Source organism: Musca domestica, unplaced genomic scaffold (genome assembly GCF_030504385.1).
Source record: "Musca domestica strain aabys unplaced genomic scaffold, Musca_domestica.polishedcontigs.V.1.1 16, whole genome shotgun sequence".
NCBI classification, from domain to species: Eukaryota; Metazoa; Arthropoda; class Insecta; order Diptera; family Muscidae; genus Musca; species Musca domestica.
In genome coordinates, this window is record NW_026712219.1 from 8706912 (window position 1) to 8721420 (window position 14509).

At 31.1% G+C, this 14509-nt stretch overlaps 1 protein-coding gene across 1 annotated transcript in view; it reads right to left on the reverse strand.

Moving 5' to 3' along the window:
- The window catches only part of LOC101892682 (kazrin), a 69371-nt gene that overhangs the window by 13429 nt on the left and 41433 nt on the right, over positions 1–14509 (reverse strand). The window lies entirely within an intron of this gene.

The window sequence follows — 14509 nt, forward strand, 5'->3', positions numbered from 1 at the left end:
AAAACAAAGGCATTTCCCCAAAAAGGAAATAAGTAAGAAAGAAAAACACAGACACACACACACGCAAACACAAAAGGCGTAAGAACAACAACAGCAAATTTTGTGAAGGTGTAAGAACAAATACGTGGGCCGCAATTGGATATGGGGTGTTGGGAGTGAATTGGTACAACATCAAGAGTAAGACAAGCAAAAGAGGTAGGAGTTACAAAGACGAGCAATATAGATAAAGATTTTCACAAAAAAGAAGCAGAAAACAATTGTTATACAAATTATATTTGTAATTGTTGTTGTTGTTGTCAGTGTCATTGTGTGGTTGTGGTAGACAAGTTCAGAGGTTGATGGTTAAAGTGAGTGGGTGGTGGTTGGTTGGGTGTGTTCATAATAGAGATGCCAATTTATTGTTGTTGTTGGTGGTGGTATTAAGTTGGAGCCACACACAACAAATGTTATTTTGTTAACAATTTTGTTCGAGTTGCGGTTGATGTCAATGTTTGTTTTTTGTTGCAAGCAAGACCATTGTTTTAAGGGGTTTTTATGGCGAGTTTTTTTTTCAATATTTATTTTTTTTGTATTTTTTGTTGTTGTTTTATTGTGTGGTAACATTGAAAACAATCATCACAGTTTTGTTTTTTCGTTTGTTTTTTGGTTTATCAAACATTGCCAAGAAAGTATATCAAAAAAGAGGAACGTAGTTGGAAAAAATAGATGAAAAAAGAGAAAAAAGAAAGACAAAAAATAGAGAGCATTAAACATTGGACATTTAAACATTAAGTATATATTTATATATAATAATTCTATATATGTAGATATGTAGGTACATAAATTAAAAATTAAAAAAAAAATACAACAAAGTGTATATATATTTATATGTGTGTGTTTTAATTGCATACACATTAAATCTATGTTTATGTAGGCTAATTGAATACAGTATTATTATCATTATAAATGTTATCTAAATAACATTATTAGTCATTTTTCGAAATTTATTATTATTTAAGTGTTATTGTTGTTAGTTTTATGTGAGTATGTGTGCTTAATATTATTCTTATTGTTTTAAAATTGGGGTTAAGAGTTAATTTTCCACTTAAAATGCTAATAATAAAAATGACCAAAACCGAGAAACACAAACATTGCTACTATTGTCCGAAAAAAATACAACAAAAAACACAAATTTAAGCTTAAAATAAAAATTTAAAAAAATGAAACATTCATAAATTTTCGTGCCATTTAATATGAACATAAATTTAATAAATGCTTTAATGTTAGTGACTCATTTTTGGAGATTTTTCTTTGGTTAAAAGGGAGTTATGTTGTTATTGTAAATATTTCCATGGTTATTTTTTCTAAAATTATGGATTTTTTATGTAAGTATTTTACTTTTTTAATATTTTCATTAATTTTCTTCTTATATTCATAAATACAATATTACAAATATTGGTCTTTGATTTTTTGTTTTTGGTGTATTTTGATAGTGGGTTTTCCTTGTAACGGGGAAGGATAATATTAGTTGCTCAGAAATAAAAGGTTAAAATCTAAATAAAGAGTTTACATTTGTATAAAATTAAATGCATTTTGATATGTTTTCCTTTTCTTTGGAAGTATAACATAAACCTCCAAATGTTGTAATTTTGTTCAGATAATTATTTTTGGTTTGTTAAAAAAATATAACAAAAATGTCTTAATTATAGAAAAAAATATTTTTTTTTTTAACAATTGATAGTTTGACATTTGTATGAATTAATGAATGAATTAAATTGCTAACGTGATCTTAAAAGTAAAGTGAATCGATATTGAACTACATAGCTGTATAAGAACTCAAAATGCCAGAATTTGGCGAAATTAAATGAAAAACATGTCCAAAACGTAAAAAAATACTTGAAATCAGACTATTCCGAAAACTGGATGAACCATTTTCTGTACAAATGATTTCAGAGCTCTATCATAACTATTACGAAATGTATCTCAAACTATAGGCGTACCTTTGTATATGGTCAAAACTATATAAGGGCTTTAACAATATTTGGCTTTTAACAAATTTTGTCCAGAACACCTTTGGGGGTTAGATCTAAAAACGAATACTATCAAGTCCACTTGGCATTTTCCTTAAGCTAGACTAGGTATTGTGTAGTGAAATTATAAGAAAATTTGCAGCGAATTGGGAAAAGTACAATTTTTCTCAGAAATAATTTATTAACAATTATGTTATGGTACATAATAGGTATATCTTTTGTTCAGAGACTAACAATGGCATTTTATCTAGAATAATTCTTACTTTGACATTTTCCCAAAAAATGAAGTAATAAGGGAGATTTTTGAGGAAAAGTTGAACAAAATTGATAAAAAAAATTAGGAAATATTTTTGGTTTTTTGGGAAGATTAATGCAATTATTTTTTCATATACAATTGAAGTAGATTTAATTTCTGTGGTAACTAATCGTAAGCTTTGATGAAGAATATGTCTTCGAGGAAATATGTCTTCGAGGAATAATTTTGAAAAGGATGTTTTATAGGAGATGTTTGCATAAACTCACACAAAAAACGGCTTTAATCCTGAACTGTGTTTTTTATATAATTCTTGTTTTTTGTGTAATATATAAGATCTAAACTCTTGACGTCTTTCAGGACCTATAATCGAATTTTATGACAAATAACAATATTTTGACTAGCTACGATCCCGTTTAAAGAGAATTTTAACCATATTTTCCATTATTTTTTTTGTTGACTCACATGATGATTAAAATATAATAACAAAATAATCATCGTATTTTTATCTGCAATATTGCTAAAAACACTATTCCCCTAAAATTCACGAATTCGGAGGAATCTTAATCCGAAAATTAACAAAATTTACTATTTTGGCAAATTTTTGTGCCAACATAAAATTCTACTTAGGTTCAGCCTTGTCTGCTCTTCTGGGCTGGTTGATAAAAGGATTCTCATATAATTACTTTCGTCCGGATCATTTCCACAAAGGCTCGACTTCATATTACTCTCAATAACTAAGAGGAATGTTTTTCAATACCTTTGCAATATTTGCTGATCGCTGCCAATATCATGATTTTATCCCGGCACAGGGAATGATCACATGGTATTTTCAGTATTTTGATATCACTACTTTGGTAAAAAACAAGGTCTATAGGTTACTCAGATACATTTTAGGTTCGTAGGACCGTGGAGATGCCTGTTGTGTTATAGCCGTTATGTATCGGTATTACCAGATGTAAGGTATTTTGGGTGTTGTAGTCATAGTTTTAAACCTGTAAAGGCAAGGAATCGTCCATATAGGCCAACGTTTTGGTATAGTCTCTTCTAAAATTGTCGGCCGGTATTACACGAATAAATTCTTCAATGTTATCGAAGGCGTCAATTAAAGCGGCTCCTCTGTATAGATATGAGCTTTAACATTGTCCCACAAAAAAAATAGTTTAAAGATGGCGATCTAGGCGGCCCGAATGTGCAAAAAAAAAAAAAAAATGATTCCCGAATTCACATCTCCATAAGTACATTGTTACGGGCGCTGTGTAGTACCGTCTTCTTGGAACCAAATGTGTCAATGAAGTCAACCTCTTGTAATGAAACCGGACTCCATTGAAAAAACCGGACTTCATATTGTATACCGGAACCGGACTTCATATATTAGAGGGGGTATCATCATTTGATACTGTCAAAACGTGCCTCATCAAAATAACGATTTTAGACCCTAAGATTCTTTGGACCAAATCCGTTTCAGGACATTTGGACTCGATCTAGCGATATCCGTAGATCCGTCTGTCTGTCTGGTTGGTGTGCACGATAACTCTCGAAGGGCGTATCCAATTTGGTGCATGGTAATATTTTTATCTTACTTAAATCGAGTTGTATATATATATATATATATATATATATATATATATATATATATATATATATATATATATATATATATATATATATATATATATATATATATATATATATATATGTATATATATATATATATATACATACATATATATATATATATATTTTTTTTTTTTTTTGAAAATTTCGACCTTTTATTTTATTTTTTTTTATTTTATTTTATTTTATTTTTATATATATATTGCCGTACAGAAAGAGATAGGATAATCCGATTTCGATCTGCTATAAATATGGTAAAGATCGGACCATTTTGAAAAACTGCAGACCTTGAGCTCACATGTCGAACGTTCGATATTTGGCTCTTTGGATTGCTACTTCGACTTCTTGCAGAACAGGTACGATGAAATCTCCGTATTACGATATCAGTCAAATCTCAAAATTTTGAAAACACTCACATCATTTTATAATTGTTGTTTTATTATAATTTTTTTTTAATAATTATGTTTTCGTATTTAGTTCTAAAGAAAAAAACTGGATCTAAAATTATTTGAAATCGGTACAAATTTTTAAATATTTACATTTTTACTGAAACTTTATCTGTCCTAGTCGATATTTTTGTCCAATCAAAATAGTCAAAAAAATATTGATCAAATTGCCGAAATTTCCATGATTTAGCCTTTGGCGTAGAAATGTTAGATTTATGGCTACAATGGTTTTTAGTTATAGGAAATCAACGTTCCACAATTTTTTGGTTTTTTGATTTTTCTGAAAGTGATGTGCTTTTTTGAGATCTCTGATCTATAACATAAAAATTGTCTACATAAGTATACCTTGGGAGTTTCTTAGAAAGAGGGAGACATCGTCATTCAACGAACTTCATAAGATCTATAGAAGATTTATAACAAGTTTTCTATCAATTATTCACCAATATCAGGTCTTTGAACTTAATATTTTGCCAATTTTAAAGTTGTTACATATTTTGAACACCTTTCCAGCTTTTTTTCAAAACCTTCACATTCTATCGGTTTAATAGCTTTGAAAGGATTTTAAGTGGAACAAGTGGATTGGCAATCATAAACAGCAGATCTTGTTGAGGCCTGGGTCTCTTTCCAAAATAATTAAATTTCTAAAATTTTGGGTTTACAAATACACTTTAGGATGCATTGCTGCTTCCCTACTTCGTGTATAAAATGACATCGCGATTTAAATATTTTCATGGTTTTCCCACAACATCAGCCATAAAAGAAATTTTTATAGCATTCATCATTGCAAACAATTTCAAAATAGGTTTATTATAATTCCCACCTTCTGATTTTCGGCTTTATTTTGAATACTGAGACAAAAAAAAAAAAAAAAAAAAAAAAAAAAAAAAAAAAAATAGGGCGCACCATTAAAAAAGAGACCTCCTCATTTTAATGGTATTAATCATTTCTTCTAAATTATAAACCAATATAGTTCGCAATATGATCCCATAATTTATAAAACATTAAAAAATATGTTATATAATTTAATTATTTTTTAAAGGAAAATGTACCAACTAAATCCTTCCCCGTACATTAGTGATCATATTCTTGTCTATTTTTAATAACTTTTTTTTTATTGTTATTGCTGTTTATGTATTATTACTATGATATAATGTACTGTACTATAGACTTTATGGTGCTATTTAAATAATTTTTTAAGAAATATTAAAAAAGAATGTCTTTATTTTTCTTGTGGTCTCAATTAAGCTAATTTTATTAAAAAAATATTTTGTATTAAATAAAGTAAAATGTTGCATTGAGTTTTAAAAAACATTGATTACTTGCTGTTGCTGTTTTGATTGTTTTTGTTTTTTTTTTTGCTGTTATTTTGCCATCTAATAAATAAAGTAATTGTGCGATATACTTTTGGTTTCTTTGTTTCCCTATTTCATTCTTAATCATTATGTGTTGTGTTTTATTAGTTTTTTTAAGTCTTCTAAGTTTGGGGGTTTAATTATTGTTGTTTTTTTTTTTTTTTTTCAAATAAATTAAAATTAATTCAATTATTTATATTATTTTGATATCTCTATATAAATGAGTTATTAAATAAATAAATGAATTAATGGGTATTATTTATAATTTTTATTAAATGGTAAAATAAATTATTATTTATATTATTTATAAATGCTTCTGATATCTGGAGCCAGCAGTAACATTGCCAGAAATATATAGAAGATGCGGAAACTTTAGCTGAGAAGCAGTTTGAAGGATCCTATACAATATATCTGCAATGAACTTTGAAATGAAAAATTAATCCATAAACCCTGTTTTGTCTGTTTCGAACTGAACTAAATGTGATTATGTTAGAGTCCTCTACAAATTTGGTATCGGAAACATTTTAATTTTTTTTTTCGGCTACTTGGAACTCATAAAATATGCTTTGGATTTTTCAAATAAATAATTTAAGCTGACATCACATTTATGTATGTTTTATATATAAATATTTCTAATAAATACTTTGAATAAGAAGCGTTTTAATATTACATATGCCTTAAAGTATTTAATTACAAGTTTCCATGTAAAGACCTACACCATAATTTGTAAAATTTAGTTTCATTCGTATTTTCCATTTAATTTTTATGATTTTTGTTATTATCTTGGAGCTCTAAAAACAATTGACACAAACTATTTCAGCTAAACTCTAATAAAGCATATTTTTGGGCGGTGGTTTTCAGTTGTTGTTTTTCTTCATTTTTTTGCTTTTTATGTTAATAACTTGGTTACCCCGCACCACTTAAGCCACACCATCATCATTACTTACTAGGAAAAAAAATTACAGCGTTATCATACGTATTTACTAGCTATTATTGTAGGTATTTTTTTTAAGTATTGTAGTGGTAATAGTTGTTATCTATTAAATTTCAAAACGAAAAGTATCTAAAGCAATAGTACACTTTCAATACTCGTTCAACGTCCTATTGATTTTTGATTTAATATCATTTGTCGCGTACTACTATCCACTTGAAACTCATCCATTTGACAGTAGATCATGTATCTGGGGTAGTGGTGGTTGGGATGCATTTATGAATATTGCATTCGTGACGCACATTTGTTGTTGTTGTTGTTTGTTGTTCGTTTGGTTAGTTTAACGAAATGAAGCAGAAAAACAAGAAAAGGAAGGACGATATGTACAGAGAGAAAAAATATATATTTTTGGTTGTTGTTACATTTACAAATATAATTCCGCTTTATGGTTTGAAATCTGTTATTATGAGATATATCTAAGGGACTCGTGTGGTCTTTATGGTATACAAAATACAAATATATGAATATTTTAAATATTTTTTTAAGCTTTTCCAAAAAACAACACATTACAAAGAGCTGTAAGTATATACATAACAGCAAAATTATAATTTAGAATCCTACTCCTACTTGGAAAAAAGTATAGTTTATTAAATAAAATATTTTAATACAATAGAATTCATTTATAACGACATAAGTATTTTTTAATGAGATTTTTTTAAATTTAATTTTATTTTTCCCAGTATTTCAAAAGAAAGTCTTTCAGCTATACTGATTTCGAAAAACTAATTCGTTCTAGGGACGGACATAGGTATACGGATATATGAAGGGAATGTGCGAGCTAAACACTCGGGTTGATCCTATATCAATCCTATCCGATATAGATAAATAGTATATAAAATATTGACCTTTTGTGGGCAAGGTACCAGAAGGAATGGTTCGACCTATTCTATCTTCACATCAGCCCTAGAATTGGTAGATTAGGATATGTAAAATTTTAAGACAACCGGACTCATTTTCCGCCTCTTATAAGCGTTGAGAACTCAGTGAGGGAGATACTAGATGGAGAGACCAATACTGTCCATTTTTGCACCTGACCTTCAATAACCCAACAATTTAGAATTTATCTTCTGGGTATGTCCATGATTAGCTACGGGAACAAAAATACCTACAGATATGGCATATTTTATGAGGATAGAGTTAAAGCCGCGCTGAAGCCTTACCTTTTCAATGATCTTCGGTTAATATTTAGCTGGTGAAATTGAGAAGATACCAATATTACCGAAATTACAAATGAATGAAAGGTCTACCTTAGATTAAAGCTGATTTCGTTGACAAATATAGGCAATTATCGGAGATACAGGAAGCCATATAGAGGAATCGTATTTTTTTAAATATTGTGTTTATTCACACATGACCTGGCGGTTTCGTTATATAGTAAAGATAAACATTTTGCAGGACATTATTTCAAGAAAATAAAAATTGGAATTCCGAAAGAGCAAATTAGGTATTTGACGTAGCAGATCTTGGTATATATTGGTACCAGAACAGTGATAACGATGAAAAGACAAGCAAATAGTTTCAAATTGCAACCAAGTGGACGGAAGAAAACATCAACGTGGTCGAAAACCGCTTCATAGTGGTCGAAATTCCAAAAAGTGCGAGAACTTACACCGCAACGGAAAGAAAATAGTCTCAAAAGAGAAAAAGAGTTGCTTCGCTTGGCCGAAAATGGTGAACAGCCGAAATTGGTTTTCTCCGATGAGAAAACATTCGTTGTTCAGCAGTTTGTAAACCAACAAAAAGATCGTGTTTGCTTGTCAAAGAGATCAGCTGAAAATGAGCACGTTGGATTGGCCATCAGAACTCAAGTGGCGGTCATGGTGATGGTGTGGGCCGCCATAACAGCCGATGGTCGCTCTCCGGTCGTATTAATCGACCGTGGCATTAGGATAAATGCCGAATATTATTGCGAAAATATTCTGGAGGGTGTATCTAAGCCTTGGACACGCAAACATTTTGGCAACAGAAGTTGGACATTCCAACAGGACTCAGTGCCATCGCACTTAGCACGCGCCCCCCAAGTATGGTTACAAAATGAAGTTCCTCGCTTCATTTCCAGCGCACAATGGCCACCAAAATCTCCGGATACCAAGCTGTTGGACTATTGTGTCTGGAGTATTTTGGAAAGCAAGGTTGGCACAAAGAATACCAAAGTTTCGGTCACTTCAAGCAAGCGCTTCACCGAGAATGGGCCAAAATACCGCAGAGCAATATTCGGGGAGCGTGTGATGGTTTCATTGGCCGTTTGAAAGACATAATTCATGCCAAAGGTGACCACTTCGATCAAATCTAAACTTATTCTAAATATTTATTATCGATATTTTTTTGCTTTCATCCAATTGAGTTAAAAAAATGTAAAAATTGTGGCGTTTGACTTTATTGCAGGTTTTTTGTATCTCACCCTGTATATATGGGATGTTTCTTAGTGGTATATTAATAAGTAAAAAAAAAATCCCTCTACCCGAATATCAGGTGGTACCGCTATATGGGGCTGTACAAATACGTTGACCAATATATTTCATTTTCAATACCAACCATCCTAGATACAATACAAATTGTTCTGCTGAATTTTGACGCTCTACGTCAAATAATGTGGACTGTATCGTGATTTCAACAGACAGACGGACATCTTTAAATCGACTTAGAATTTTAGGCCGATTATGAATACATATACAGGGTGAGATAAAGAAACTGCAACAAAGTCAAACGCCATAATTTTTAATTATTTTTTTTTTTAATTTTATTAAATGAAATCAAAAATGTCGGAAATAGCATCACATTTCAAAATATGTTTAGATTTGTTGGAATTTGTCACCTTTGGCATGAATTATGGCCTTCAAACGGCCAATGAAACCGTCACACGCTACGGCCACTGCGATGCGGGTTTCGATCAAGTCGCTTCTATACTTTTCGAACCACTTCTGCTGATGCTGCTGTTTTCTTCCGTCCACTTCCTTGACGTCGGGCTACACTACCAGTACCACGGTATCGAACGATGGTACGAGATACAAAGGATTTATTCACATTTAAATGCTGGAGTGGTCTAACGATAGCCACTTGTGGTTTTCCAGCCATATATAAAGAAATCACACTATCACGCTTAGATTCCATTACAAATAACTTTTTTTTCTGGAAAAAAAAAATTTCACCAAAATGACCAAAGGACCTGTCACTGGAATCGGACGAGTGACAGCAGTCTGAAATTTGTTGCAGCTTTTTTATCTCACCCTGTATAAACCTTTTTTTTATTTTTTTATAGGAACATATATTTTTTTATAAAAAATGTCCTCTAAAAAGAATTTAAGATATAAAAAAGTCTCCTAACAGTAATATTTCAGACTTTTTAACTTGATTTTATTTCAAATTTTTTTGGAAAAAGATGAATCTCTCAACTTAAACGTAAAGTAAAACTTTTAAGTTGTAACCTGCACGTGGTCGTTATTATAAATGAATTCTATTGTAAATGACTTGACATTGAGCATTAGTATTACATTCAAAAATATATATCTATTAAAGATGAAATGGAAAAAATCGCTAATATCAACGCTTTTTCTATGAAGTGAATGAATAATAAGATTTTGTTTAGAATATAAAAAGCACATTAACATTTTTTTGATAGATTATTTTTTTTCAACCGTAAAACGCTATTTAATGATGATGAGAGTTAAAGATGAAATAGTTTTGGTAAGAGTTTTCGTCTTCTAATGGTATGCAAATTATATTATAATTTCGTAAAAAAAATTAATCTAGTGAAATGGAGGTGAAATAAATTTTAGAATATATTATTTAGCTTAACAAAATTTGAATAATATATTAATACGATATGAAATAATTAAATGCTTTAAGTTACAGTACTGTGAATAGCGTAGAAAATTCTCATTTTGTCAATATGACAAAAATACACTTTTTATTAATATATCCGTATAGTATATGGTAATAAAAGATATTCAATTATATTATATATTTTTTTCGGAATTTCATAGAAAGGACTTCCATAGACATAAGACCCTTTGCGGTCTATAGAAACTAGAAGTCTCTATTGGCATTTCATAGAAGAAAGGTCTTCCATTATTTTATTCACCAGAGAAAAAATATTCTTTAGATATCTAAAACCGTAAACTTTCTATATACCAGATAAAAACAATTTTTAAACCCTACAACTCTTTGTGTTGGGTGTATTATAAGTATGAATGGGCCAAAAATTTTGTAACACCTCGAAATATTGGTTTCCCACATAGGAAAGTTTATATGGATCTTCCTATCTTGCCGAGATGAGTCGATCTAGCAATGTATGTCCGTCCGTCCGTGTTAGTTTGTAATTACTTTACAGGTAGCAATTATGGCCCGAAGTTCCGAATCAGAAATGTAGAATGGTGGCGAGGCTAGAGCCAGAATAGAAGCCCATTGCTTTTGGAGATGATCGAATAATATTTGGGGGTTACAATGGACCAAAAACTGAAAACTTTTCTGATTTTGCAGTTGTTCTACAGGTTGCAATTATACACCAATCGAAGTTGGCATGGGGCTAGAGCTTAGGACTGGGCAGAAGTCTTCCAATTTTGAAGGTCATCGTGTTATATTTATTGGGCGAAATAGACCATAACGTTTGGTTAAATAAAAGTCACATTTTCCATAAAATCGCGAATATTTTTAATCCCGGCGAAATCACAAATAAACGAAGAGGACATTTCTGACATTACGTAGATGCCGATAGAAATATATCGAATATATAGTGAAATATATACAATATGTATATACGAAGGACAGGGATGTTAGCTAGAATGCTTATATCTCAAAAATGTCTGCACCGATTTTGACAAATTTTCTCAATTCAGAATGCCCTCTTGGCATAAAAGTATAACATTTTAAAAAATTGCATAACAAGATGCCTGTAATGATGTTAATAAAGATTTTGTAGTATTTTGTGATTTTTTATATATTTTTTTTCATATTTTTATCGCATGCGATTTTTTTTTCAATTTGACTATTATAAGTCAAATTGAAGGGTATTTTTTTATCATATTTGTTCACCCTACAATACAGGTTGGAGTTATTATATGCATATTGCAATTCTCTTCCGGTCCTCACGAAAATTTACACAGGGGTAGGGTTAGACTGAGAAGGGCTAGGCCTATTATTTTCAAAGATGTCCGCAATATATTTAGGGGTTCAAATGCACCAACAACTAAAAATGTTCCCGATTTTGCAGCCATTATAAAGGTCACAAATACAAACCATAGGACACGAAGTCTTGCATGAAGTTAGAGTTTAGGACAGCGGGTAGAATGAACCACTACTTTTGTGTGAAAAAATACCAATAATATTTACAGGCGTTATCCGAGATACACAAAGGTGAACTTCTGGCTTTTTATGCTGATTTCGTTGACGAATATAGCCGAATATCGTAGACAAGCAAATCATAGGGGTTAGAAATTGTCTGATCACACAATTAAAGCCAATCGACACGCCTGTGAAGATAGTTAATGATAGGGAAGATATCTAACATTTTGAAAGATCATTGGATTATACTAAGCTGTAAAATGGACCACAACAACTAACAGCCTGGTCAAAAAGGATAAGGGTAATATCTGGGCAGTGCTTCGTGGCATAACTTCAAAAGCGAAATCTTCCAAAATGAATTTGGACATAAGGGGGCTTATAACATATTTTAGTGTTGTAGGGTATCACATGGTCGGCCCCGCACTACTATAGCCATTGCTTATTTGTTTGCTTTCGATATTTCTGTAGTTGAAATATCTTCCATTTTTTAAAATAGAAAAAAGAACAACTCATGTATCTATTATCTTTTACGTTTTATGCCGACGAAATATGTTTTAGGAAAATTAAATTCCAATCTCTTGGCTTGTGGCATTTGCCCATATTGCGTATGTGTTTTGAATATTCATATGTTGAGTATACGCCACAAAGAACTTCAATCATTTTCAAAATTTTGAATCTATTTTGATGGATATACATTTCATAGAAATTCTATACCATTCACAGTATCTGTGTGCCTGTCGATTTTCATGATGACAATGATAATAATGATGATGTGGATCATAATGAAATAGTAGTTAGTTGCGGTATCAATGATTACAAGCCAGTCTAATGATTATTATCTGTATGTATAGATAGAAAAGCATTCGACAACGAACACCAATTGAAAAAATACGTGTGTGTTTGCAACAATTTGTTTCACTTCGGTTCTTTTTTGTTCGCTACCATTGCTTTTGTTTCAACATATTTTGTATGGATATAATGAATCTATAATACAATAGTAATGAGTTTATAGAAAAATGAGCAAAAAATATTTAATTAAACATTGATTATGTGTTAGGCTTTTGGTTTTGCGTTTTTTCTCTCTCTCTCTCTCTTTCATGATATTTCTATTATTAGTTTGAGCTACAAAGCAGTGATGTGTTGAATATGTAGATGATATTTTATGGTGAATGAATAGATTTATAATGTTGCGGTTATGGTTGGAGATGCATTAAATTATATAAAGTTATTATTTTTTTTATTTCTTGCTTGGCACATTTTTGAAAAAAAAATTAAATGAAATTGTATAAATAAAAATAATGTTTTAATATAAAATTTGTTCAATAGCAACTTTTTTAAATAATAATTTTTATATCGTGATAACAATTGTTTCCGTTTTAAAACGTGAATCACTGATGAGATGTATGACGTATGGGGAGATGGTTTTTAGATCTGGCAAACATTTATTAATGAGCGACAACAATGCAAAGTTGGGCAATTCCAAAAATTTCATTAATTAAAATTTATATAAATTGAATAAAAAATGGGTAGAAGGCCTAAGTAAACCTTAAAAGTTGAATAGAAGAACAGATCTGTTGCTTTAACCATAGACCGCAGGTCTTCCGTGGATAGAAGATCTTCCACAAGTCTAAAAGAATACATATAAGAACTCCAACAGGTCCTTAATTGGTAGAAGATTTTCCACAGGGTTTCCGTGAAACCTTCCAAATGACTTGTGTACATTATGGGTAGAGGATCTATCTTAGGACTTCTATGAATAGTAGACTTTCCACAAGTCTTCTGTGAATAAAAGAGCTTCTGCGAGTCATTTATGGATAGAATAACTAGCACAGGTCTTTTATGGATCAAAGAACTTCCACGGATTTTCTATGGAAAAGTTTTCCTATCCACAGGTCTTCTATGGATAGAAGACCTTCCACAGGCCTTCTATGGAAAAATACCTTCCACAAGTCTACTATGGATATAATACCTTCAACAAGTCTTCTATGGATAAAAGACTTTCTATCCACAGGACTTCAATTGATGAAAGACTTTCCACAGGTCTCCTATGGATAAACTACATTCCACAGGTTATCTCTCGATAGTAGACCTTCCACAGATCTTCAATTGATTGAAGACCTTCCAATGGTCTTCAATGAAGAGAAAACCTTCCATAGGTCTTCTATGGATAGAAGACCTCCCACAGACCTACTATGGACAGAAGACTTGCCACAGGTCTTCTATGGATATAAGATCTTCCCAAGGTCGTTTATGGATAGTATACCTTCCACAGGATAGAAGACTTTCCACGAGTTTTTTATGGATAGAAGACCTTCCACAGCTCTTCTATGGATGGAAGACCTTTACAGGTATTCGATTGATAAAAGACCTTCACACAGGTCTGCTATGGATATAAGGCATTCCACAGGTCTTCTATGGATAGAAGAACAGCCACAAATCTTCGACGTTAGAAGACCTTCCACGGGTCTTTTATAAATGGAAAACCTTCTATGGATAGAAGACCTCCCACAGGCCTACTATGGACAGAAGACCTTCCTATGTCCTGGATGGAAGACCTTCTA